At 41.1% G+C, this 26,294-nt stretch overlaps 1 long non-coding RNA gene across 1 annotated transcript in view; it reads left to right on the plus strand.

Moving 5' to 3' along the window:
- LOC122683923 overlaps positions 1-26,294 on the plus strand; it is a 97,228-nt gene that overhangs the window by 24,676 nt on the left and 46,258 nt on the right. Inside the window, exon 2 of the long non-coding RNA XR_006337872.1 lies at positions 13,030-13,095. This is a non-coding gene — a long non-coding RNA (uncharacterized LOC122683923). The remainder of the gene's footprint in view (positions 1-13,029; positions 13,096-26,294) is intronic.

Below are 26,294 nucleotides of genomic sequence, written 5' to 3' on the forward strand. Positions count from 1 at the left end.
TTGGGGTGTGAGGAAGACAGTGCATGTGGTTTAGTTCAGAGCACACTGGATCGGAATTCTGGCCTCACTATTTATTGGCTGTGTATGTGAAAGTTAAATGACTTCCTTGTGCCTCATTCCCTCTGTAAGATACCGACCTCATAATTATATATGAGAATTCAGTGAACAATGTATGTAAGAATCTAAAACAGTACCTGGCCACACAGAAGCATTCACTAGAGATTACTTACTACTTATACGTGTCATAGATAATCTGAGAGATGTTTTAAAATGCCCTACATGGATGCAACCTATTTTACCAGCCTAGAGGTATGGTGTAAAACCATATCTCTTTTTTGGATTCTAGTTAAATTGCTTGAGCCATCTCACTCAACTGAATGTCCAGCTTTTTTGGTTCTACCCTCCTGGGATAAACCTTAGGAGCCTTGGTGTCCTAAGGACCTATCTTGCTGCTAGAGCCAGAGCTGAGACATGCTCCTCTAAGAGTGAAAACATGTAATGATCACTGGGAACTTATTTCTCTTTGGGTTAATGCATTGCCAAGCTGCAGATCCTGGTAAGACAACAAAAGCAGGGAAATCAAAAAATCTCTTGAGTCATCATTTCTGGGACGACACTATGGCCCTGTCTGAGGAAAGTGACTGAAGCCTCAAGTACCATGCAGTCCCACCCCCATGTTGGTTTTTCAGGGTTTGAGGAAAGATCATCCTTCACCCCTTATTAATGACTAGTCAGAGGAATTTCACGCCAAAGTTGAGCAGGTATTTCAATTTGACAGACATTTTTTTATTCACTCACACAGCTGCTTCCCAGAGCACAATACAGATTCAGAACTGTTATTCCTTTTACTCCCTGACTTCATAGGGGGCAGGCCCCCTGACTCAGTCCCTTTCTACTCCCCATGCTGACTTTATTTCAGCAGACTCCTTGTCTTTGTCACTGATCCTTGATCTGGGACACCGCTGATAGATTTCAATCATTTTTGAAAAGTTGTGGGTCTCATCCCTTTACTTCAGGAAAACCTACATTTTCATCTGAATTTGCCAATTTCTCTCCAGCTCTGAATGCCAACAGCTTGTTTTTTTAATCAGGAAAAAGTATATTCTGCCTTACCAGACATGATCAGTTCAGTCACTCAGTCGTGTCTGACTCTTTGCGACCCCATGAAACGCAGCACACCAGGCCTCCCTGTCCATCACCAACTCCCGGAGTCCACCCAAACCCACGTCCATCAAGTTGGTGATGTCATCCAGCCGTCTCATCCCCTGTCATCCCCTTCTCCTCCTGCCCTCAATCTTTCCCAGCATCAGGGTCTTTTCAAATAAGTCAGCTCTTCGCATGAGGTGGCCAAAGTATTGGAGTTTCAGCTTCAACATCAGTCCTTCCAATGAACGCCCAGGACTGATCTCCTTCAGGATGGACTGGTTGGATCTCCTTGCAGTCCAAGGGACTCTCAAGAGTCTTCTCCAACACCACAGTTCAAAAGCATCAATTCTTTGGCACTCAGCTTTCTTTATAGTCCAACTCTCACATCCATACATGACCACTGGAAAAACCATAGCCTTGATTAGACAGACCTTTGTTGGCAAAGTAATGTCTCTGCTTTTTAATATGCTGTCTAGGTTGGTCATAACTTTCCTTCCAAGGAGTAAGCGTCTTTTAATTTCATGGCTGCAGTCACCATCTGCAGTGATTTTGGAGCCCAGAAAAATAAAGTCAGCCACTGTTTCCACTGTTTCCCCATCTGTTTACCATGAAGTGATGGGACCGGATGCCATGAACTTAGTTTCCTGAATGTTGACCAGACATGATGATGCAGTACTATTTTAAAGTTTTTGCTTTGCTTGATAATCATTTTATTGATTATCCCAGTGTTCTGAGAGCTGTCAACAGTGTCAAGTAGAATGACTGAATAGCACATATCATTTCCTTGTGACCTTTATTTGATTGTGCATTTGAACAACTCTACTTTCTCAAGAGAAAGTGAAGAGGAAAAATATTTTTCAGGAAGAGGAAACATATTAATCTGCTGCAAATATTTATTGAGCACCACTGCAGTATTTTTGAGTCTATTTTAATATAATTGGAATATTTTGAATATTTCTCAATATAGGAAAGTTCATATAGAGAAAAATATACATTTTCCAGTCTACCTTGGACAGTTTGTTTTTTTACAAAAGCTCAAAGCCATGTAAATTGTTTCCTATAATTTCAGTTAACTATTGCTGTATAATATCACCCCAAATTTTATTGTTTTAAAACATTTGTTTTTTACCATCTGTCACGACTCTGTGGGTTGACTGGGCTCAGTTGGGAAGTTCTTCTGCTCTACCTGGTGTTAGCGGGGGCTGCTGTCATCTGGGGGCTCAACTGGGGTGTAGTGTCCAAGATGCTTACTCTCATGACTAGTAGTTGGTACTGGTAGTTGACTGGAAGCTCTGCTAGGGAAGTCTACCAGATTTCTTGGTTCTCCTCTATATGATTTCTTTGTGAGTCTTGGACTCCTCACAGCATGGTACCTGGGTTCCAAGAGGGAGAGTCTCAAGAGAACAAGTCCTATTTTGCAAGCATTTATTAAGCCTTTGCTTGTATTTTGCTTGACAAAGTCCCATTGGCCAGTCATTCACATGGCCAAGCCCAGAATGTGGCTCGGGACCACAGAAGGGGATGAATACTAGAGGATCAAATTAAGTTTCACCAAGATGACAGTTGACCACAGCCAGAAATGCTTCTGAATTCTAAGAGAGCAAAATGGCTGTCCTAGAATTCTGGAGCTGATAGGTACCTTAGAGATTTTACAGTTCAGCTTCTTGTTTGGATGAAGAGACAAAAACCTGGAGAAAATGATTTACTATTTCAAAGTGACAACCCAAACCTGGACAATTCATTGTAAAAATGACTTTGATTCAGGCTCTGTGCAGCTCCTACCTACCCACGTGGGCTGGTCCAGCCCCTGACTTTACAAAGCTCTTACCCCCTAGACAGGGGTAAGTCTGCAAGTTAGATCTCCTAACATCCAATGCAACATTTAACCACAGTACTTCACTGCTTTCCCATTGTTAATTAAGTGTGTAATGACTATATTAAAGTTAGTTTCAGGTTCTAATTTATGACACAGTAGTTATGTTTTAATGTACACTTTATGGTACATTGGAGTCCCTGAATAATCAATGTGTACTCCCTCTAATCCTGCCTGGTTTATATACTTGGAGAAAATTTTATTATTTTAAACAATTATAAGGATTTATAGTTCTTGAATCTTTGCTTTTGTGAAATATTTTTGTTCCTGTCTACTATTTACAGGAAGCCAAGTTCTTTGTCAGGAATACAGCCTCTAATTATAACATTGTTCCTGTGGGAAAATGTAATTTGCTTTTCAATGATCCACTTTATGACATGGTCTCTAGGAATGTGCTGTCTGCAATAAAAAGCAAGTAGAGACTGCAGACTCCTGTAACTTCTTGCCAACTGCCTGGCATGGTAAGACCAGTGTTTATAAAGTAGCTCTAATTTTTTTGTTGGCGTGTGAAATTCAAGCTAGGAAATAATGACACATTTCACTGGGATGGAGCGTGTGTGGGGAGGGATGGGCTAGGAAGCAGACAAGCAAATGAGCAAGTCCCTTGGTTTGGTTTTCTCCACTGTCATCCCATCAGTAACCAAGTCCTATCTGTTGTCCATAATGTCTCTCACTTTGGTCCTCTCTTCCCAGAAATAGAATGGCAGTTACAACAAAGGGCGGCGAGTGGAGCGAGAGGGGCTCACAGTGCTGTGGGATGACAAGGCAGGCTCTGGGTGCTCCCGAAGGACTGCCTGTTGGAAAGGGAACACCTTCTCTCAGGGCCCAGTCCTGCCTCCCCTGAGAGGAGTTTCCTCATTGCTTTGCTCAGGGAAAATGTACAGTGATTTCCATTTAAAACATGCTTGTGGAGGACAGGTATTCACCGAAGTAGAATATTTTAAATGAAAAGCGTCCTTCCTGATCATGGGCAACAGTCCTAGCATCAGACCCCATTAGCTCCTCACAGGCCTTCTAATCTTCTCGACTCTGGCTTCCCTAGGCTTTTGTTCCAGCTTCCTTTCTGGGATCCTTTACCACTTGGTCCAAAATATAGTCTAGATCATGCTTCATGATTAAAAACAAATCAGTTTAGTTTAATTCAGTTCAATTCAGTTGCTCAGTTGTGTCCAACTCTTTGCGACCCCATGAATTGCAGCACGCCAGGCCTCCCTGTCCATCACCAACTCCCGGAGTTTACTCAAACTCAAGTTCATTGAGTTGGTGATGCCATCCAGCCATCTCATCCTCTGTCGTCCCCTTCTCCTCCTGCCCCCAATCCCTCCCAGCATTAGGGTCTTTTCCAATGAGTCAACTCTTTGCATCAGGTGGCCAAAGTATTGGAGTTTCAGCTTCAACATCAGTCCTTCCAATGAACACCCAGGACTCCACTAAAATGTGAGCAATCACAGAAGAAATTATAATATAGACTCCTCTACCCCGATCTTTGAATACTAGATCTGAATCCTTCCGGAGTCAGAGGTCAAGGCCATCCAGGATCCCCACTGGCTCTCCCACTTCAGTTCCTGGTCTGCAGCCTTTCTAAAGGGGCCTGATTACCTCGCTTCACTAAGACAGATGTTAGCTCTCTTCCCTAGCTGAAGTTTGGGCACATGAGCCCTCAAAAGACAGGTTTGAAGAAGGCCCATATTCCTCCTCATACCTGCTCTCCACTAGCCCCTCTCCTCCATGGTCATAATCTGTTGGGATAACTACCCAGTGGAAAACAATCTTTTGTACAGTGGAGCTGGATCTTTCCTGAGGTTTAGGTTCTAAAGTCAGTGTGTAAGGAAAAATCTGTGTAAGGACTTAACTTTGGAAACCGTTTGGAGGAGAGCCACATTGCAGATGGACACACCTTTCTCAGGAATCCTAGTAGAGCCTGGCTGGCCCTTCGAGTTTGAAATAGGTCAGCATTTCCTCAGCAGAACACCAGATGAGGTAGCTATTCTGTGTTAAGATTTCTTTTAACTTCAGAATTCCATTTACTGCGGTGAGATATTCATCTGCTTAAGGCACAGGGTCTGAAAACCATGGAGAGCATAGCAGAATCTAAGTTCCTTCCCACTCCTGTGGCAGTAATGTCCATAATTTTTAACTAGTTTCTCACTCTCTTCCTTTGTCCTTTTTTCCTTCCTTCCCTTTCTTGGTGTCTATAGGTATAATTCTGTGGATTCTATGCAAGCCTGATGGGATGGCCTCAACATTATTATGCAAAACAGTTTAACATCTGTGTGAAGATCTTTATAATACCAGATAGAGTATATTTAGATTTATCTTTGTAGGACCAAAAAAGCCTGTTAAAGTGCCTGTTTTTCTCTCTAAAATTCAAAAGTAATATGCTTCCAAAGGTAAATGCAAACTATAGTCTGTATGTAGAGAAACAAGGTGTGCCGGAAGCTTTGAAATATGGCCAGCTTCTGGCTGTGGTCACGTAAGCAAAGATGAGCTATCATCTCACTGAGAATATCTGGTTTCAGTGCTCCTGCTTCCTAGTGTCTCCACTTGGAAACCCTGACCCTTCTCTTCATACTAGCGCAAAGGCACCTCATACAGACCAGGCTCGGGACCTTCATGCAGGCCATTTGCCCTGTCCAGAGTGCTCCTGCTGTCTCGTCCCTCATCCCTTTCACTTTGCCTCCACTGAGCCTTCCCAACCTTTAATCCCTAGGTCAGAACTCCTGAGCCACTCTTGACCATAATCTTTAATGCTCTTTCACCCTCTCAATAATTGCACCTTAAGATGTCTTGATGTTCACCTAACATTAAGTGTATCCTATGTATGTGCCAGGTACTGTTCTGAGAATTTTTGATGTATTAACACATTTATTCCCCACAAGTAGATCATAAGGTAGGTATTACGCTTTCCATTTTACAGATGAGGAAACTGAGATAGAGAGAGGTTATATAAGCTGCCCGAGGTCACATGGTAAGTTAATGATAGAGCCAGGATTCAGACCCAGAAGTTATGATGCCAAAGCCCGTTCTTTCCATCACTGTTATACTGTCTCCCGTTGGTGTGTGTGTGTGTGCTCCGTGGTGTCGGACTCCTTGTGACCCCATGGACTGTAGCCCACCAGGCTCCTCTGTCCATGGGATTTTTCAGGCAAGAATACTGGAGATGGTTGCCATTTTCTACTCCAGAGGATCTTCTCAACCCACAGATCAAACCCACATCTCTTGTGTCTCCTGTCTTGGCAGGCAGATTCTTTACTACTGCACCACCTGGGAAGCTCCATTGGTACTTATGTACAAACTCTGTTTCTTATTGTCTTTTTATGCAGTGTTTCTTTTCTCTCACTTTGTTTGGCTTCCTTCAGAGCAGACCATCATGGTATATACATATGTTTTCATAGCACTAGGGATTGTGCCTTACATCAACGAATTACAGAATAATAATAATGTTAGAGAAGTTCAATAAATATTTATTGGATGATAAAAGGACAAAAGCCAAAATATAGATTCTTATAAATTACATGAGTCTCTGGATGTGGTTTGGGCTTACTAAAAGATCTCTGCTGTTTCTCACCAACATAGTCTTAACAGTTTACAAAGCGTTTGAATATGATTTGACTCTCGGGGTACTCCTGTGAATGTGAGTGGAGCAGATATCATGCCTCTTCTACAGCTGGGAAAACTGAGACAGACACAGGGAAGTTGGTTTGCCTCCGTCACTTTTAGGGGTGAGCTGACCCAGAACCCAAGGCTCCGGATTTCTAGTCCTGTAGCATTCCAACTCAGATTTTTCCCAGGGCTGGTTCAATCTAATGCAGACCATGGTTTGGCCCTGGGTTTGGCCCTTAATGAAACCAGGATGTTCTGTTGTAAATGGATATAAATGGTAGCATTGAAAGAGTTGGAGTGTGGCGAGATAGGGAAGGACACACTGCATTCACACACCAGCCTCTAAGAGGACAGTACCCTCAGGATGATCATGGAAACAGGTTTAAATTAATGTCATGCTATACAATACCTTCATTCACGTTGAAAATCAAGTGGTGGGAAACATGTGAATATCAGGAAAATATAGAAAATAATCATAGAGAAAAAGTGGAGTCAGTCATGGGGAGGTTTCCATAATGCAAATCAGAGAAATTTTTATTTTGGGGGGAGAAGGTAAAAAGAGGAAATTCTGTACTAACAAGTAAAAATTCAAATCAAAGCCAGAATTTGAGCTGGCAGGCCTTGTTTGGAAACTCCTTTTGTTTATAATGTAGGTTTTCCCCCTTTATGAAGCAGATGCTTATACAAGCATTACCAGTGTTGTCAATAATACTGTAACATTTGCCTTCCATCCCTTTGTTGCTCAGGGAACATGTTGGGTTTCGGCACATTTAGCTTTGCCATTTACTCCACAAATCACAGCTGTGTAGTGCTACAACTAAGTCGATTTTACTGAGGATAAAAATTGAAAAATATTCTCCTAACAACCTTTCTAGTAATCATAGGCCTGAAATACTTTGGAGAGTCTTTTTTTTTTTTTCTCAAACAACTTGGTTTCAGTACAGTGATGCTTCAATAAGAATCTTCCTGCAAATTTAATTCAAAAGGGAAGGCTTTGTTGTTATTAAACACAATGGCAGTTTGTACATCTCCACATCATTATGTTGCTTCTCATTATGGTAATTCATTTGCTTCTGCTTTGTATGGATATCAAATAAAAATCACTCTCGCTCCTGGCAAGTGATTGCCATTATGGCGACACTCGGGGAGCCCAGCTAAGCGGTGCTTGGTGTCATAGCAAACACAATTAGCAAAATGGCATCCACAGCGGCTTTATGGAGTTGCCCTGTGGTGAGGCTCTGCGTTTTCTATTTAGCAGGGCTGTAGGTTACTGGGCTTTGCCGTGTGCCTCCTCTGTTTTCATCTTTGTACCATTTTCTGTTCAAATGGAACAACATGAGGCCTTTGTATGCATTTTACTTTCTCTCTTTTTTTTCTGATGGGCTCTTCCTCAGCACTTGCCGGGCACAGAGAGCTCTGAGTTATCCTGCCTTGCTGTGAGCCCTTGTTTCTCTAAAGAATGGTCAATGACAGCATCACCAAATGCCCACTCTGTTATCGTTGTATATTTATTCATTTTGTTATTGTTGCTCTCTGTAGCCACTAGTTAGCCATTTGAGAGGTAATGAGTTTTTTTGTATGAAGTTAAACTTTAAAGGTCATTATTAATTCCCTCTGTATTTAAAGAGAAACATCTTTCACTCTTGTGAAGCAGACAGATTTGGGTGGGGTTTCAACCCTGGCTTAAGAACCTCAGTCAGTGAGTAGCTCAATGAGGTTGGCAGCCCCTGCTCCCTCTTGGAGATAAAAGACAAACATGATTCCTGGCTGAGCCTTGATGAAGAAGAGTGTCTGAATTCAGATGGAGTGTGTGGAGCCCCAGGTTGGGCCTGTGTTAGCGATTGACCCCTCCTCAGCCTTTAATATTTGTTTTAATTTTTCTTGGAAGATTTTCCTGATGCCTCCAGGCAGGAATGATGCTCTGCCATTTAAGCTTCTTGTGCTATCTTTCTCCTCAACAACCAAGTCCTTTTTTTCCCTTCTCCTTATACTTCTTATTCCTCTTCCTCCCCACTCCCCTTACTTCCCCCTCCTGCTTTTCTGCTTCCTGATCAGAGAATCTGTAGCCTGTGCCCTGGGGATAATTCTATTTGGCTCTAAGAGGTGATTTATGGTTTGTTGAAGTTAATCAGAGACTCATATTTCTCCTCCAAGTGATTAGTTTATGCCAATGGATGTACAATTTTGGTCAATGAAATCGGTCCTGAATATTCATTGGAAGGACTGATGCTGAAGCTGAAACCCAATACATTGGCTACCTGATGCTAAGAACTGACTCATTGGAAAAGACCCTGATGCTGGGAAAGATTGAAGGCAGGAGGAGAAGGGGACGATAGAGGATGAGATGGTTGTATGGCAACACTGATGCAATGGACATGTATTTGAGTAGGCCCTGGGAGTTGATGATGGACAGGGAAGCCTGGCGTGCTGGAAGACATGGGGTCACAAAGAGTCAGACACGACTGAGCAACTGAACTGACTAACTGCTAGGAGACTTCTGTAACAGTTTTCCTTTCTTATTAAAGGAAATACATGTAAGAGAAACTTCTTTGTCTGCTTGCGTGTGAGGACGTGATACCTGGAACTGTGGCAGCAATCTTGTGATTTGAATCAATTATGAGGATAAGAGTCAACATGCCAAAAAAGACCAAGTAAAAAACCAGAAATAATTTGGATTTTTGATGAGTTTTTGAGTCATCGAATTAGTCTACCATGAACTTCTTTCGGATGAAAAGATACATTTCTTGTCATTTAAGACATTTTAGTCCCATTTTCTCCTTCTCATTAGTCAGTGTCTAATTTATCAGGATTCCTAAGATAAGAATATGTATACAGAGGAAGCTCATCTTTTTATACAGAACTCAAATAGTTAAAGTCATTGCCCTTTTGGGGGGCTGTATTTTCCTTTTATGAAATGAGAAACATGACAAATAGACAAGCTACCATGAAATTGATTTTGTTTCCAAACTTTCTAGGTTATATCATAGGATATAATAATGCTTATTCAGTCCCATTTCCTAAGTTTTTATCACTACAAAGTCAGCTTTTAGGTTAGTGATGCATCTTTTTTAAATTGAAAGAATGTTTAGAAGGATGGTTCCCAGGCTGATCCTTAAAGGCCTGTCCACGCGTAACCTGCCGACAGTAAAGAAAGTGTGATGGTGGTGGCTTTACCAAGCAGTGCCCAGTGTCACTGCTGTCCGCTGGGTCTGGAGGCCACGTGGGGGCGCTTTCCCATTCTGCTTTCACCTCTGGGGATGTTCTTTAAAATTAATTTTTTTTGTTATTTAAAAATTTCTTATTATGCATTTTGATCTACCCCTGGGGATTAACTTTCCCTTGGCACAGCGGCCTGGGCTAACCCCTTGCTTTCTGTCTCATTCCTGTGTGGAGATGAGACCAGGTTTTGGGTGGGAGCACAAATAGGGTGAAATGAAGGTGAGCCCTGACACTCCTGCCCCTGTGTTCCCCATGGCCAAGTTCCAGCTGCCTCCCTCCTGCCCTCCCTCCCCCAACTCCCCCTCCCCCAATCTTCCCTCCCCTACTCACTCCTTCCCTCACTCCCGCGCTCCCACACTCCCACGATTCTTCTTGCTTCACCCTGTCAGGTCCACTCTGTATTAAAGAAAGATAAGGGGTTGAAGTTGAGAGCTGTGGTTGGTTGATTGGAAGAGCTAAAGAGTTTGTTTAATAAGAAGAGGCGAGAAGAAGATACTTTTTTCCCTTTTCAATGCAATTCAGTTTAGTCACTCAGTCGTGTCCGACTCTTTGCGGCCCCATTAATCGCAGCATGCCAGGCCTCCCTGTCCATCACCAACTCCCGGAGTTTACTCAAACTCAAGTTCATTGAGTTGGTGATGCCATCCAGCCATCTCATCCTCTGTCATCCCCTTCTCCTCCTGCCCCCAATCCCTCCCAGCATTAGGGTCTTTTCCAATGAGTCAACTCTTCACGTGAGGTGGCCAAAGTATTGGAGTTTCAGTTTCAGCATCAGTCCTTCCAATGAACACCCAGGACTGATCTCCTTTAGGATGGACTGGTTGGATCTCCCTGCAGTCCAAGGGACTCTTAAGAGTCTTCTCCAACACCACAGTTCAAAAGCATCAATTTTTTGGCAAGAGAAATGCAATTCTTGATAGCCCCACATGTAGTTCTTCCCACCATTCTGAGTTTGCAGGTCCTCCTGTATCAGAGGCAGGGAGCTCTCTAAGCTGTGAAGATGAAAGTGTCTAGTGAAGGATTCTGAATGCTAGAGAGCAGTCCTCATCAGAGGCCTTGTGGTGCTGAGAGGGTGGAAGTGCCAATTCAGAGCTAAGGCTTTTCTGGTTATTTTGAAACATTATTAGTAAATTGTAAAAATGTGTACAGATTCTTATAAAACAGTCTCCTGAAACAAAAAACTAAGAGGAATTTAAATTTTCATGTACCTGTAGATTGTACTTGTCATACCCATCTTTTTCTCTCTGCACCCACTGCATCTTCAAACTCCACTTATTTTGGCTGCTACCTTATTCGTTCAGGCCATCACCAACTCTCCCCTGAATTACTGTCACTACTATTTTTTTCCTAAGTATTTTTCTCATATATCTTTCATAGAGATCTAAGACAAGTACTGGACCGTGTCAATCCTTGCTTAAAATCCTTCAAGCTCTCATGGTTGCTCTTAAGATAGGTTCCAAACTCCTTAGCTTGAAATAATTCTTAAGATCATGAAGTCAGGAAACATGTCTATCTTCTCATCATATGTCTTTGAACCCAGCACACTGTGAAATAATTAGGACTTTGTAAATTTTTATTTTAACATATCCAAGGTAACTTTAATTCTCTAGGGTGGCTCCTTTATCGGAAGTCACTGAAGCATCCCAGCCATTGATATCTGGATAACCTAGTTTCTATGACCACTGTGGCAGAAGAAAAGGGAGATAGAGGGTTGTACAAGGATTTTTTTCACTGTCTCAGTGAAAAAGATTATACTTGTAGCCCATCGGCCAGATTAGATATGTTGTTCCAGCCTTACTGCAAAGGACTCTGGGAAACACTGTCTTCTTGTATCCTCACAAAGAGGAAAAGGAAATGAAACTTGGGGACTATGTAGCATTGTACCTGCCACAGTTAATTAAGAATGAACAACACAGACTTTTTGGAAATGTGCTATCTGTATTGTGATAGCGCTGTCTGAGCCATGGTGATAGTGCTGTCTGAGCCATGGAGGTTTAATTTCAACCTATAAGTTGGTATGAATGATTTCCCTGAAAGTCTCTGAGGTTTCCACCCTGACATGCTTGTGGAAAAGGAGTGGGCCTTGAATTTTATGGAGGAAAGGACCATCTTTGCTATGTGGGCCAGAGGATTAGGAGCCCACGACTCTTGGAGAAAGTGGTCTAGAGATTTCCATTAAAGCTGGTGGGAAGAGGTGTTCAAGATGAACTGACCCCACCGTTACACTGGAGACACCTGAGAGCAAGGCAGGGACTCTGAAATTGGCCTTGGAGTTTGTGAGCTCCAGGAGTGGCAACAGCAATATAGGCTGTGCTTAGCACTCACGACTAGACACGCCAAACTTTCACTGTACCTTTGGCCAACCTACTGACTGGTCTTGGTTGTGCCTTTAAAGCTAGCAAGAAGGGAAAAGTGTCTGTGCTTGGATAAAGTCTGCACAGAGTGAGCAGCCTGGGTGAGCACATTCTGTGATGACAGAATGAGACACGAGAGCTTGGGTATCACAGAGCTCGGCGGGCAGAGTGGGAAAAGGGACAAGTAAGCACTAGGACTAATTTGTGAAACACGAACGAACGGTGCAAAGAGTGCCAGAAATTACTTAGGGCGTGAAAAACCTATAGAAAGTTTTGTCTTCCTCTCATGGTGGGCATTTAAGAGTCTAGCATCACTATGGTTAGGACATGAAAAGAAATGTGACCTTATTTTGTAACTTACTTGGTGACAAATTTAAGTTACAAATACAGAGAATATTGGAAGAGTACTTCACAGCCTGCACTGACATACATTAGCCCTGACTTTGGTAATAGAAATTACACTAACAAAAAAGATAAAAAAGCAGTTTGCACAAAAAGTTAACTAGTAGTATTCATCAGTGGTAATGATAAATAGCAACCACAACAATGACAGCAGACTTACCATAACAAAACAAACACTGCAAACTTATTTGTTCTTGATATTTCCTGGGTGCCCACTTCTCTTATTCTAATCTTTGTTTTGCTTTTAAAATTATCCAACTCATTTTAGTGTCAACTTTAGTTGCTGCAGTCATCAACTTGGAAAGCCTGTAGCCTTGGACAAAAGTGTCATTCGCTGTGTTTGATATATTCAGCTCTGCATCAGTAATCTATTTGCAAAATTGTCCAATTTGAAAGTGACACATTTGATTCACTTGACTTTCCTTTTTCTAGCACAGAAAATTTGAAGAAATTCAAGAGGTGCTGGGCACTAGTCACCAAGGAGAAAGGACAACAAAGGTATGTGTAAAGTACTCAAGAGAAAATAGTTATGTGTCATCAGTAGTTGAACAGAATGAAGAGTCCTAAGAAGTTGAACTTGCCCAAACAGAAAGCAATGACATTTGGAGGGGAATGAAAACTTCTAAAGTTTTTAATATTTACTTGTTGATTTAGATCTAATATTTTAACATAATTTATTCCAATTATTTAAGTACTATGCATTGATGGTAGAAAAATACAGAAAAATCAACAATAAAAGAAAAATAATTATCCATAATTCTCTTACCAAAGAGAACTACTATTCTTTTTTTTTTTTTGGTATAATTCCTTCCATTCTTTTTGCAGTGTGTATATAGATTCTTCTTTTTATTATTATCTTTACAAAAAAGAGATAATTTTTACAGAAGTGGAAATCCTAATGTTAAGCATAACAGCAGTTTGAAATCCCATTGTAAATTCATGACCTAATTTTTGGTGGACTCTCACTGAATCTGTTTGAGATACCACCAGACATAAAGGATACCCAGTCCTGGCCTCAAAGAGCTTATTATAATTTGAGGAAGGAGTCAAGGCAGACAAACATTTAAATTAAATCAAGGAGTACTTACTGACTAGACTGCAATAGTACAATATTTTTTCCTTTTTATATAAGTTAATTACAGTAAGAAGAACACTTAATAATACTTAATGTTCAGAAACTTTTAAAAATGATCCATGAAAGAGACTCAAACCAATGTAAACTTAAGATTAGAATATGTTACTGGAAGGCTTACAACACATGCAATGATAAATAGCATAAATGTCACATTCTCCCTCTGTCTAGCTGTCTGACCTTCGGTAAGTTACTTAATACCTTTGAGCTACAGTTTCCTCATCTGCACCATAGGAGAAATGATTCCCACTGTTTGGGGTTATTATGAAGATTATATGAGATATATGTAGCAACATTTTTGGCATTAAAAAATGTGCTTTAAGCAATGGTAGGGACTACTATTATAGATTGAATGAGGTGACTTCCTCTTATCATGCTAATGCATGACTTAAAGATTAGAACTGGCTGGAAAGTATAGCAATTTGAATGTGCTGCAAACTGACAGAGCAGTGTTTTAAAATCCTTGGTTGGGCCCATATAAACATAAGAATGGTATAAGCTGTTAATGAGTAAACATCAGGCTCTTGAACATAAGCACCCTGAATTTGTAAACTGCTGGTCGAGGAAACAACTAGCCTCACAGCATTTTAAAAACTTTTAGCAAGAGAAATCCAAAATCACTGCAGATGGTGACTTGAGCCATAAAATTAAAAGACATTTGCTCCTTGGAAGGAAAGCTATGACAAACCTAGACAGCACATTAAAAAGCAGAGACATTACTTTACCGACAAAGGTCTATCTAGTCAGAGCTATGGTTTCTCCAGTAGTCATGTATGGATGTGAGAGTTGGACCATAAGGAAGGCTGAGCACCGAAGAATTGATGCTTTTGAATTGTGGTGTTGGAGAAGACTCCTGAGAGTCCCTTGGACTGCAAGGAGATCAGTCCTGGGTGTTCATTGGAAGGACTGATGCTGAAGCTGAAACTCCAATACTTTGGCCACCTGATGTGAAGAGCTGACTCATTGGAAAAGACCCTGATGCTGAGAAAGATTGAAGGCAGGAGGTGAAGGAGACGACAGAGGATGAGATGGTTGGATGGCATCACCAACTTGATGGACATGAGTTTGAGTAAACTCTGGGAGTTGGTGATGGACAGGGAGGCCTGGCGTGCTGCAGTCCATGGAGTTGTAAAGAGTCGGACACGACTGAGGGACTGAACAACAACAGCAAGAGAAGGGCCTGTTTCTCACCTTCAGTATTGTAGTACAAAGATATTTGAGGTTATACTCTGAAGAGAATGTAAAGCATTTGTTTCTGCTGCAGATTAAGGGAAACTAACACAGTGGTAAAGAAGCCGCCTACTAATGCAAGAGAGAGCTGTGGTTCTCTCAGTGCAGGAGACGCAGCTTCTATCCCTTGGTCGGTAAGGCCCCCTGGGGTAGGAAACGGCCATTCACTCTAGTATTCTTGCCTGGAAAATTCCATGGACAGAGAGCCTGTTGGGCTGCAGTCCATGAGGTCACAAAGAGTTGGACACAGCTGAGTGACTGAGCACAAAGGATATACCTGTTAGAGATTAGCTCAACTGATTTGGAAACTTAGAAGCTCAACCAGTGTTATTGCCCAGATTAAAGACAGTCCACAGATGCAGAGGTGGACTGCAGAATTTTGAATATTTTTTTTTTGACTCGGTGCCTTTGCATATGCTCTTCTATTTGTCTGGACACAATCTATATTATTATCACTTACTGCTCAAAAAACTGGCTAACTCCCGATTACTCTTCAGGTGGGCTACTCTGCTCCTTCAAAGCTGGGTTTAAAGGCCTCTTCTATGTGTCTTCACAGCATTTTATTCTTCAGTTAATGTTACCCTTTTCACATTTATGGAGGCTAGAGAGTGGGAATGTAGCTGGATAGTACAAACTGTTTCTACATTTACACTATGTTTAGTATAAAGTGCTTTTAACTAAAGGAAGGATTCTCCTCTCCCCAAAGCCCCAGGAGCCCCTAGCTTCTAGTCAAGTATAACTTCTGCAGCTCAGAAGTAGGTAAGATCAAAATGTTCCAAGGCAGTTTCATCAAGGCTTATTCCCATTCACTCAAAAGTCATCTGTTGAGTCCGCAGCACTATATGTTCCAGATGGTCTGTAAAATTAAGTGAATCATGCATGTCGTATAGGAGAACCTAGAAAGTGTATTTGAAAATGTGTTTTATGGACTTTTCTCAGAAACTCTTTGGCCAGACCGAGTCTGAAGACTTGGATTTCTCTTACTCTGCTGCTGATTAAATGATACTTACCGTCTACTGCAACAGGAATAGAAAGTGGGTTTCCACGGTGCTCTAGAGTAAAATTATCCCTTTGTATATCTGCCTTCCCTGTGGGTCTGTGGCTTCTATCAAGGCAAGGGCCACACCTTGCTCTCCAGTACCCTCTGAGTCTACAGCGCATACAGGCACATAGTAGGTGCCCACAAATATTTGTCGAATGAAGGGGTGAAAGATTCATCAGTAAGGGCCTGGGTGGTCCTTGAAATCTGAGCTCTATTTATTAGAAACCAAGAGTTGGCTTCCTCTTTAAGATTAGAAAAGGCGTAGACTTTAGGACATTATCATTGCTCAATTGCTTGTCCAGGGAGGGGAGAACACCTGCATACATTGCCAAGAAGCCCAGAAACTCCTTTTAATGCTCCAGAGGGAAAAAAACCCCAAAACTCTTCTCTCCATGTCAAAACTACACGTTGGGTTTAAGAGTTTCTGAAATTATATGTAAAGAGTCCTTTTTTTCCCCCTAGAATAAAATTTCTTATTTTTAATAGATTCTCAAAATTGTTTATCACCCTCCAAAAGGGTAAGAATCATTGCTCTAAACCCTTTCTTGAAATGCGTTCAGGGGATCTTTTGATGTTGTCACCAGGTAAAAAGCACTGAATGTGCCACTATTGGAATATTTTCTTTTTCCTCACGGATTGTTGCAGGGAGGGAGACCCCTTCCAGGGCCTAAGAGTGGGCTCTTGTCTAACACTTGGAAATGAAGTGTCCGAGGAGACACATGTGCTGACAAAGCAAGAGATTTTATTGGGAAGGGGTGCCCAGGCAGAGAGCAGCAGGTTAAGGGAACCCAGGAGAACTGCTCTGCCATGTGACTTGCAGTCTTGGGGGTTTATGGTATTGGGGTTAGCTTCCGAGTTTTCTTTGGCCAATCATCCTGACTTAGGGCCCTTCCTGGTAGAATGTACATTGCCCAACCAATATGGATTCCAGTGAGAAGGATTCTGGGAGGTTGGTAGGACACATGGACTGGTATCTCCGCTCTCCTTTGACCTTTCCTGAATTCTTCCTGTTGGTGGTAGCTTGTTAGTTTCACAATCCTTACTGAATGATGTGCTCTAAAATGCTATATAAAAGATAACTCCAGCTGCTATATGTAGAATGAATTATAAAGAGCTAAGAAAGGAAACTCATTAGGAGGCTGCTGTAGAATTTCAAGCTATAGACAGTCGTGGCTTGGATCAAGGTGGAGGTTTAGAGATGTGCAGAAGTGGTGGATTGTAGGTATGCATGCAAGGCACTCGGGCCATGCCTGATGCAGAGTGAGCACTTCATAAACTCCAGCTATTACTATTATCATCATTACAGTTATTGGCGTGGTGAAATGAAATTGGATGGATTATAATGGGTCAGCAGAATGGTGGTTTTAAGAAGATTACTTGGGGAGTTCCCTGCTGGCCTAGTGGTTGGGAGTCTGGGCTTTCACTGTCATGGCCTGGTTTCAATCCCTGGTTGGGGAACTGAGATTCTGTTCTGTAAGCTGTGAGGCATGGCTGAAAAAAAAAAAGAAAAAAGAGGAAAAAAAGGATATTACTGAACTTAGAGAAAATTAAGATGAACCAAATATTATTTGTATGTGGAGATGTAATTAATGTTACTTTTCAGACACTGTCTTGGATGCAGTGTTTTCAATACTTTTTTCTTTGTGTTTTGAGAAGAAATCCATCATTTACTTCTTTCAGAACACACCATTGAGTCATTTGCAGTGAAAGAATCTTGATTATCTTCAAATGACAGATGTGAAATAGTGAATTTGAAGTTGTGTGGAAGATGTAATATATTGCTTTGCTCTGAAATTTATTATGAGCAAGGAGTTGGAAAAAAATAGGGAGTTAATATTCAGGAAGAAAGCAAAACTAAAAAAGATGACACAGACAGATTAATATATTTATGGATACGTGCCATCCAGTTTGATGCCAGAAAAGCCAAATGAAGAAGTAATGTTCTGAAAACAACTCACAATTACCAAAATCACTAAGCTCTGAGTCAGAGAAGTATGAAGACTTGCAACATTCATACGTATATAGTTGTTTTGGAATTATTTAAAGTTGAGAGAGAGAGACAGGGAGATGGGGGGTGAGGGGTAGAGGGGGAAGGGAGACATAGGGTGGGGTGGGGTGGGGTGGAGGGTGAAGACAGAGAAAGGGACGGGGGTGGGGAGGAAGAGAGAGAGATGGGAAAAGAGAGAGAGAGGTGGGGAGAGATGTTCTTTTTCTTTTCCCCTTTTTCAGAAATGTGTTTTTGGCTCTACACTTTAACAAATGCAATATCTTTTCAGTCTACCCTTATCAAGCAAGCTCATATTTACAAGCCAAATTTTACTGAGACACAGAAGTCTTAAATGAAAGACAGACATCACTGCAATCCTTTAAGGTCACGCTGATCTCTTCAAATGTTAGAATTCACTAGGGTAAGGTTGACTTTTCAGCTAAGTGACCCCATCACTTTAGGGTAATCCCTGTAATGAGTATAAATGTAGTAACACATCCTAAGAAAACACTAGGTTCTAAATGATAATATTCTATGAGGCCAGAGTCTGCTTTCTAAATGTGGACATCGGTATTCTCCAACCAGAGTGATTTCTAGATATACTGAAGTAGTTGAGAGTACCCAGGGTGGAACAACAGTTTTGGTTCCTGTCAAAATTCTTTCTTCCTTTTTTTTTGGTGGGGGGGGGGGGGCGTGGAGTAGGGGTGGAGATTAAAATGGGAATAAGTGTCTATCACTTAAGGAGACAGTTGGATCATTAGAAATACACTTTTTAAATCAGCAGAACAAAATCATCTAAATAGAAGCAAAAAACTGTGTTCCCAAAAGTATGTTCTGTGGATCAGTAACTCTTCAAGGCATTGCTTGAAAGAAATCTCAGACATATTGACTGCGGTATTCCACTCTCAGATCTGCTTGGCCCCACAACAAGCCCATTCTGCCACTATGTGGCATGCATGACCTCTTCAAGGTCATGGTCAGCCACAGTCTCATTAAAATGATATAAAAAATTAGTAAAGCATATACAGTACCTGGAGCTGCAACTGGTTCTGAGATTGTAATCGACACTTGTCATATTTTTCTCCTCCACCACCATCCGTTCTAGATCTCCCCTATCCCTGGCTATCACTTCTGCTGCTTTAGATTGCTTTCCTGATAGAATAATCCAGACCTTTATCTCTGAGAATCTGTCCCCCTGGTTACCACACCCTTGTTAGGCTGTGATCACTACATTTCCCATTCACCATTACCATCAAGAGGAAGGCACCAAGAGATACCTCAGTGAATCTTCTGAGTTCCTGGCATATTCCTCTCTGCCTCCATTATGTAAGAGCAAGCTCAGCACCTCATGATCATTAAGAAAGATTTTTCCCATCAGTTTAATACCTCCTTCCTTTGCTTGCTGGTCCATAGACATGAAGAGCCCAGAGTGACCAGATGGCAGTTGTGGCTGCTGACTCAGTGAAACCTTTTTCATATTCCCTGGTGGAAGGATAGCCCTACTGGGAACGAGGACCTCTAATCCAGCAAAACCTAAGTTGTAGGAATGGGAAGCACAGCTACAAAGTGAGTTACCAGAAGTGGTGGTGAACGGGGCCAATTTTACCTTCATCCCTACATCCCTAGACCAATATATTTTAGCTATTAGGGTGCAGGATTGTATATCAGCTCACTGCATCTGAGGGAGCTCCCCGACCTGGAGGGTTTCATTTCTGAACTGCTGTTTTAGCTGACTCTTTAATAAGCCATTCCAATATTCTATCAGAGCTGCTGCTTCTGGATGAATATACTCATGGTAGGACAAATGGACTCTGAGGTCAGGTACCCTTCCTATTGACACACATCCTTTGCTGCAGATTGTGCCCTTTCCTCAAAAGCAATGCTATGTGGGCTTCCATGGAGGTAAATCAGATTCTAAATGTCCTCAGATGGTGAGTAGGGAAAGCAGACACATAGAAAGCAGGCTTCATTTTTGCTCTCTCCAGAAAGAAACGTCTCAAGATGTGGAGAGTGGCACTAACAGCTATAATTCTACCTAAGGTGGGAGACTACATTTCATTTAAGCTTTGTGCTTAATTGATTAACTTGGTTATTGTTTCATCACTTTTGAATGCACACATTTTAAGCTTCTAAATTTTATGGGAAATCATTTACATCATATAATGTGTTTCTATCCCTAACATTGAAGCTCCAATGATGATCAAATCCACTAATGAAATTTTTATGTAAAAGCAGAATGCTGCTTTTACATAAAGTCATCCTAGGACATTGAAGATTTGATAAGCATACAAGAAAGAATTTGTTTTGTTGTCTGCTGGAACTAATTAAATGCATGGACGGACAAACAAGTCCAATCAGTATGCTCTTCTAATTCATCCAAGAAGTCCCAAGAGAATGAGATCTGTTTTTATTGATGTCTTAATTGCTGTAAGTCATCCTGGCTCTCTGAGATCTAGGTAAATAATAACCGTAATACACACTTTCTTGGCACATGTTGTACTTAGACTGGTGACCCTCTATTCATTTTTTTTTATTCAGGAAGGAATTCATATTCCTATATCTAAAAATATTGAAAAACTTAGTATTAAGAGGACCCATTCTATGCCAGCTGTATTGCCTCCCAGAGATCCCCATATGGGCAGGCACGTGTACCTTCCTTTCACATGGGAAGGTAAATGGGGGCTGACATAAAGGTGTACAAGGCCAGCTAGATAGTTCCTTCATGCATTTATTTTCGAGGAACTGGTGGGTGGAAAGTGTCTAAGTCTGGAAGCTCTACTCTTCAATGTGATCGAACTGAGGCCTTTAGAGTAGAAGGTGAGGCTAACTGACAGACATGCTGGAATGGCATTTCTGCTGGCTGCTCTGCTTCAGACTAATAAATTAACCTCTTTGTGCCCTAGTTTCCTCATCTGTAAAATGCTGATGGTAATAGGAACCTTTTTCATGAAGTGGTCAAAAGGACTGAATAAATTAGTACACATGAAGTCAGTCTGAAAGGTAATCAACCCTGAATATTCATTAGAAGGACTGATGCTGAAGCTGAAGCTCCAGTACTTTGGCCACCTGATGCGAAGAGCTGACTCATTTGAAAAGACCCTGATGCTGGGAAAGATTGAGGGCAGGAGGAGAAGGGGGTGAGGATGAAATGGTTGGATAGCATCACCAACTCAATGGATATGAGTTTGAACAAACTCTGGGAGGTAGTGAAGGACAGGTAAGCCTGGCATGTGAGAGTCGGACACAACTGAGAGACTGGACAGTGACGACGACACGTGAAGTAGTTAGAAAACTACCTGGTTCATCATAATCATTCAGTGCTAGGCTGCCAGCGTTATCACCGTCATCATATTTATCTCATGTATACCCTCCTGGGTAAAAAAGCAAATTGAACACCAATAAGCATGACTCCCATTTGTACTCCAAGAAGCTGAAGGGGTTCAGATGGCCTAAACTGATGAAGATTTCCAATAACTGACTTTTATAATTATTCACTAATTTTGCTGTATGTCTTTCTTGATACTATTTCTTTTTTTTTTTTTTTTGATACTATTTCTTTTTTAAGATATTTATTTGGCTGCACCAAGTCTTAGTTTCAGCGTGGGGAATCCTCTATCTGCATTGTGGCATTTGGGATTTTTCTTTTTTTAGTTGAATCATGTGGGATCTAGTTCCCTGACCAGGGATTGAACCCAGGCCCCTGCTTTGGGAGCACAGCCACTGGGCTATCAGGGAAGTACCTCTTGATACTATTTCTGAGAGAAGGTATTATGGGTCAAATTGTGTCCTCAGAGAGATATGTCCAAGTCCTAACAACTTGTACCTCAGGATGTGATCTTATTTGGGAACAGGGTGACATCACTGCAGATGTAATCAATTAAGATGATGTGCTAGATAGAGTAGGGTGGACCCTTAGTCCAGAGTGACCATGTCCTTGTAAGTAGAGGGAATTTTGGAATAAGTATGCACAAAAGGAGGATAATATGAAAATGACCATGTGATGATGGAGGCAGAGAATGGAATGATGATCTCCAATCAAAGGAATGCCAGGGTTTGCTGGCAAATAGTAGAAGCGAGAAGGGGCATGGGATGGTTTTCTTCTACACATTTTAGAGAGAGCATGACCCTCCTTATATCCTGATTTTGGACTTAGAGCCTCCAGAACTGTGAAACAATAAATTTCTGTTTTAAGTCACCTGTTCGTTTGTTATGATAACCCTAGGAAATAATACAAAAGAGGATGAAAAAAATTACCATTGAGGAGCTGACAGCACTTAGACTTAACCAATCAGGTCATTGGAAGCTTAGGGTGACATTCAAATGCTGAAGTTGTTACTTGGTTTCCTCTGATAGTTTTGACAAAAGTACTGCCAATCTGATATTTTTTTCTTATTCTAATCTGTTGCCAAGATCTGCTTTTTAGGGCAAGTAGCCTATAAACTTACATTCTTTCCTATCAGCCACTTGAACAAACTTCCTCAAATTTTGTGCCACGTTCATTTGTTCATTCACTAGAATAGAGTGCTCAAGTAACAGGCAACCTTGTTTAGACTGACCTGAGTCATAACCACTTCTGTGCCCGTGGGTCTTTACAAAAGATGTGTCTAGTCTTTTGTGATTTCCCCACCATAATTCTTCCCTCTCTTCCTTTACCCAGCTTCAATATGATTTGATTATTTTCAGTGCAAAAGCAGACTCTCTTTGTGTGGCAGGCATTCAGCTAGATCCCCAGGTATGTTTATACAACTTAATTTCTGTTGTTTAGTTGCTAAGTTGCATCCAACTCTTTTGTGACCTTATGGAGCCCGTCAGGCTTCCCTATCCATGGGATTTTCCAGGCAAGGATACTGGAGTAGATTGTCATTTCCTTCTCCAAGGGATCTTCCTGACCCAGGGATTGAACCTGCATGTCCTATGTTGGCAGGCAGATTTTTTTTTTTTTTTTTTTTTTTTTAACCACTGAGCCATCATGGAAGCCCAACACAATTTTACCTAGTTCTAAAAACAGGTTTTGGGCACATACTATTTGCTAGGGCCACAGTTATCTTTCCACAGTGATCATCTCAGATCAGGGTGGCCAAGATTTGTTGTCAAATATTTTCTTCACGTGGAAAATCCTCCCACAATTGCAAGTCCTATTTTCACTTTGAACAAATGACCATATAGTTAAATTCAAGATTTCATAGATGCTTAATCTGAAAGTAATAGAGGTGAAGTTTATGAAAGTATCTTTAACTTATCAGCATTAGCTAATTCTCTTATGTTTACTACCCTCAAGTTCTATAAGATGATAAGGTTTTTGTCCAAATCAGCATGCGCATTTTTCTTGTGGTAGTTTTCATGACTATTCCCCAAGACACATTGTTTGAAACATTTGGGGCAAAGCATCACATTCTCTTCTCTGTAAGAATAAGTGATCACTTGTCCTCCTGATTCTACTGTACTATTTTGTAATGCATATTAAATACAAAAGTAGCTCTAAAGGTACACAGTATGGGGAGAGGAACATGGAAACTTACATTACTATATGTACAATAGATAGCCAATGGGAATCTGCTGTATGGCTCAGGGAACTCAAACCAGGGCTCTGTGACAATCTAGAGAGGTGGGGTGGGAGGGGGATGGGAGGAAGTTTCAAGAGGGAGGGGATATGTGTATACCTATGGGCTGATGGGTATTGATGTTTGGCCGAAACCAACACAATTCTGTAAAGCAATTATTCTTCAGTGAAAAAATAAATACATGTTAAAAATAAAAAATAAAAAGCGTATTTACATCTGTAACTACAAAAAAAAGATACATTGTATGCTTTTTCAGAAGTCTCAAGCTAGGGCATGGACAAGGGCATGTGCCTATGCATCAAGAAAGATCCAGCTTTGTATATTTTTAAAGAGCTGTTGGAGTAGCTTTAGTTCCTTCTGCTCCTCGATTAAATCTTGATTAAAACCAGCATTGCAGTTGAAGGATGGGAAGCAGTCTTCTTCTTCCTTTCCCTTCTGTAGGTAACGTCACTTGATTGCTTGAGACAGTTAAAGGTGCTTTGGTAGTAAAAGGACAGCAAGTTAATAAGCAGGCATTTCCATAGTAACAGCAAAGCACTCTGGGAGACAGAACCACTTGGGGGTGGAGCTGCCCACGCCAGGATTTTAGCTCCCATGACAACAGCAGAGTGTGGGGTGGGGATGAACACACTACAAAACTTAGCAAAGGTCCATTTAGTGAAGACAATGTATAATCAGGGTTGTCAATCTATTTTAAAATTCAAAGTTAAATAAATCAAATTTGAGACCACAAGCTGATGCAAAACATTTAAAATACACCGTACATCCACTGAAAATTTCTGAAGCATAAGCACAAATAGTTTAAGAACTATCCAATTGTGACAACTTGTTAGTTTAAAAAAATCCAATTACCAAGATTTTTGTCCCAGAGTAGTTGCAGAAAATTACACAATTAGAGCAATTTTTCTCAGCTGCTCCACTATAGAAAATGAAAGTAATTATACAAAAATAGTGTAAGATAGTTTTCACAACTGCAAGTTAGATTTTTGCTTTCTTTAGAAGAAATTCTGTTTCTCTGTAGATAACCATCTCAACCAAAAGAGAGATTCAGAAGTGAAAAAGAGAAAGCAGTAGCTAAAAGAAGCAGACCAGGGCAAAAGGTGAGTGAAATGCTGAAAGACTTGGGAGTAGCTGGAAAGAATTCTGAAAGACCTAAGAACCGAGCATTCCAATCAAAACAAGTTTAACACAAATTGTATTCCTCCCTGTTTCATTAACATCAAAGTTTTTGGAGTTCTTTGTCCTCCACAAAATTATAATGTATCAGGTGGCTTACCATCCATGTAGGAATAGGTTAGGTATTATTTTTTAACTAGGCTTCTTGAGTCAAATTTACACGGCCAGTGAAACAGAATACTGGAAATTATCTGATGAATTGGGAATAAGTTAGTTACTCATCAAGTCCATTAAGGTAAATCTGTATGTTTGTATCTGTTCTTCACTAAGAATACTTATTATCTTGAAGTATTTACTGAGAGTTTTACTCGGTGTTCACTATGAACTTGGAAAATAGGTATTAGTGAATCAACCAGTTTTCTGCCCTGGGTTGTCTATGATCTAACTGTGCCTTGTGCCTGGTAGGATCTGGTTGCCAGAATATCATTTAAGTAGATGAAGGATCTGGCCCCAGTGTCTCAGAAGCGTGATGCTTATTTGGTAAGCATCCAACACTCATTGTTCTTGCCTGGAGAATCCCAGGGATGGGGGAGCCTGGTGGGCTGCTGTCCAAGGGGTCGCACAGAGTTGGACATGACTGAAGCGATTTTGCAGCAGCAGCAGCAACACCCATAATCATTTGGAAAAGAAGGTTTACTGTCAAGATGATCTAATAAGATTGCTTACCAGGTATCAGCACCCATAATCTGGGAGTTGTCCTCCCCCCTACAAAGACTGTGCTGTGACCCTGATTCTCTGTCTGTAGTTGACTGATCTAAGAATGGGCACCTAAGTAGAAGTTGACTAGTCACAGTCATTACCCAGGATTTGGGGATCTGGTACTTGGAGCTGAGTCTGTCTCTCACCAGTGACTAAAGCTCTAAGATGTAAAATTCTGGAGCTGTTAGTGACCATGCTTTTTGTTATATGGATAAAACCTTAAGAGGAAAGAATAAAGGCACCAGAGAAAGGCAGACACAAGAGGTAGAGACCTCATTTAGATGGTGTTCCACAGTCCCTCAAGTCCAGTTGTTTCTGAAGTCCAGCACACTCTGTGTTTCCTATGAACCTGGTGGTATCTGCCCAACAAGTCTTCCCCTCCCCCCCCAACCTTTTGACTCAGCCTATCTAAAGCTGGATTTTTACCTCTTCCAACTCAGAGTCCTGCCTAATTTACAATCTGTCCTCAAGTTGTCTACAAAACCTGATAAAAAGAAAGTGACACAACCACTTAGATAGAAAACGTATTGTGGGAAATAAAATAGGGGCACACAAAAAGTAATTGTAGTTATACTTTACTTGCAATTTAGTGGTTTGTGAGGAAGTCAGAGGGGCTCAGAAGCCACTACAGGTAGGGAATCATCAGATGAAACAAGACCAGCTGGGAGTAAAAATGCAATAAAAATCAGAAGGTGGCATCTTTTCTGATTACCTGTAGAGGATAACAGGAATCTGAGTTGAAATCCTTATTTAGGCTTTCTGGTTTATGTTGCTTATTATAGGATGTGGTAGGAAGGTTCTTTAAAATTTAAAGTAACACACACTCAGGAGACTAGTCCAAAATCCAGATAATGGGAATTCTTAAAATAG

This window comes from Cervus elaphus, chromosome 25, assembly GCF_910594005.1.
Source record: "Cervus elaphus chromosome 25, mCerEla1.1, whole genome shotgun sequence".
NCBI classification, from domain to species: domain Eukaryota; kingdom Metazoa; phylum Chordata; class Mammalia; order Artiodactyla; family Cervidae; genus Cervus; species Cervus elaphus.